The sequence below is a fragment of the Etheostoma cragini genome, chromosome 19 (assembly GCF_013103735.1).
Source record: "Etheostoma cragini isolate CJK2018 chromosome 19, CSU_Ecrag_1.0, whole genome shotgun sequence".
Classification (NCBI taxonomy): Eukaryota; Metazoa; Chordata; class Actinopteri; order Perciformes; family Percidae; genus Etheostoma; species Etheostoma cragini.
The window spans coordinates 901,648-903,510 of NC_048425.1; the positions used below are offsets into that span (position 1 = coordinate 901,648).

General features: G+C 41.0%; 1 protein-coding gene and 1 long non-coding RNA gene across 2 annotated transcripts in view; one reads left to right on the forward strand and one right to left on the reverse strand.

The window, feature by feature from the left end:
- Positions 1-1,863, reverse strand: part of LOC117962129 (butyrophilin subfamily 3 member A2-like) — a 23,268-nt gene that overhangs the window by 14,294 nt on the left and 7,111 nt on the right. The gene's annotated exons all lie outside the window — the stretch shown is intronic.
- Positions 19-1,862, forward strand: LOC117962153. Its single transcript, XR_004660579.1, has 4 exons — positions 19-169; positions 655-759; positions 886-957; positions 1,762-1,862. It is a non-coding gene; the product is annotated as an uncharacterized LOC117962153 (long non-coding RNA).

Below are 1,863 nucleotides of genomic sequence, written 5' to 3' on the forward strand. Positions count from 1 at the left end.
GTGTGTGTTGTATATCTCTCAGCTGGAGGCAAACAAAAGTCTTGAACCTGAGAAGTCCCAGGAGCGGCCCGGCCCCCAGACCAATCAGGACTCAGCAGAGGGACACGTCATTGTGGATGAGGTCGACCCAGAGGGCAAATATGTCCGTCTTCGCAACACACGCACCGCGGTAATGTAGTCAGTGTGTGGATGAACACTGTGTGATTACTATGAGAGCATAGATAGTCTGTTTTGTAGCTCAACATTAACTAAGTGTGTCCAGTAGTTTTCTAAATGAGGCATTCACACTTAGCTAACGACCTGCTTAAAGCCGGCCTGGGAAAGGTCAAGCACGGGAAAGTTTTTTTGGCTGCTGGAAATTCAATTTCCATGCAGGAGTCATCAAAAAGGATCCATAAAGAGAAGTCTAAAGAAAACTGACAACAAAGCACAACAAACACACAAACCCCAACATGAATTGTGGCCAAACAGATTGTAGATGATTGTGATTGTGAACAAAGGAATTTAACATTTTGGAGTGAATCGTTGAGCCAATATAACCACAAACCTTTCTAACAATAAGAATCCCATACCATTAAACTATGACTACCTGTGGTGATGTGTCAGTGTCTCTTTGTCTCATTCCTCTTCTCTTGAACAATTTCTCTCCCACAGGACCAAGTACTGCAAGGCTGGGAAGTACACATACGAGTCAATAACAGAAAACCCATCATACACACATTTTCCAAATTCTCTCTTAAGGCTGGAGATACTTTCACTGTGAGTTTGTTCTAATTTCTCAACTTTCGTTTGTCACATTTTAACTCCAATCCTACTTGAAGACATTTGTGAAGTGAAGTTAGCCTTTATTTATCTGATCATTGAAACAACCTCTCCCCTGACCAGGTGGAGTTGAGAGAGAAACACTGGGACTCTGGAGACCAACTGCTGGTCTCCCTCTACAGCCACACTGGAGAGGTCTGACATCACCTCTCATCACACACCTGGACAAACACACTATATGGCCAAAAGTGTGTAGACACACACCTGTCTGCATACTTTAGTGTATCTCCATCTGGATTTTATTTTTATGTTTGGTCAAAGCTGTTAGTTCCAATGAATGAAATCTTAATACTGCAGCATCTAATGATATGTTAGACAACAGTGTTCTTCCAACATGGATACAGACTCGTTCCTGTTTCAATGTGCACAAGGCCAGCTCTAAAAGAAATGGGCTTTTTAGGTAAATTTGGTTTGGAAGAATTTGGGATTAACTGGAATGTTGACGATGAGATCTTCCTGTCCAAAGAGTTCTGAACACCTGCAACCATCATGCATCAGTCAATAAAAAAGAAAGAAAAAGAAAAGCTTGATCAAAAATAGACCCTAAAACAGAGACACACAATCAGATCAGACCTGAAGATAACACTAGATTAAAATAAAATATTTCTTTACCTCCTGCACGTACATCTTCAGCCAGCTGGACAACAAATAGAAGATCAATGTTTTTATGATGTTCTTTGTGATCAGAACTGAAAATAAGTACACTCTGATTCCTAACTATTCTCTTTAAACCCAAACCCATGTCAGGTCTCGAGTAGAAGAAGATCTCTAATGTAGACCGGGAGCCAGATCTGATCAACATCATGTTCCCAAACCTGGTGTGGTGGTCCACCTCCATTTGGCCATATAGTGTAGTTATTAACCAACACAACCTGTTTCTCCTTCAGCTACAGGACAACAGCACAACTTTCATAATTCTGTTTTCTCTGTCTCCAACAGGAAATATCCACGAAGAAAGTTGATGGAAAGATGAATTCTGATGTGCGGACGTGAAAACATCGAGTCATATTCATCTGAAACATGGTGACTTTTATCTCTGTG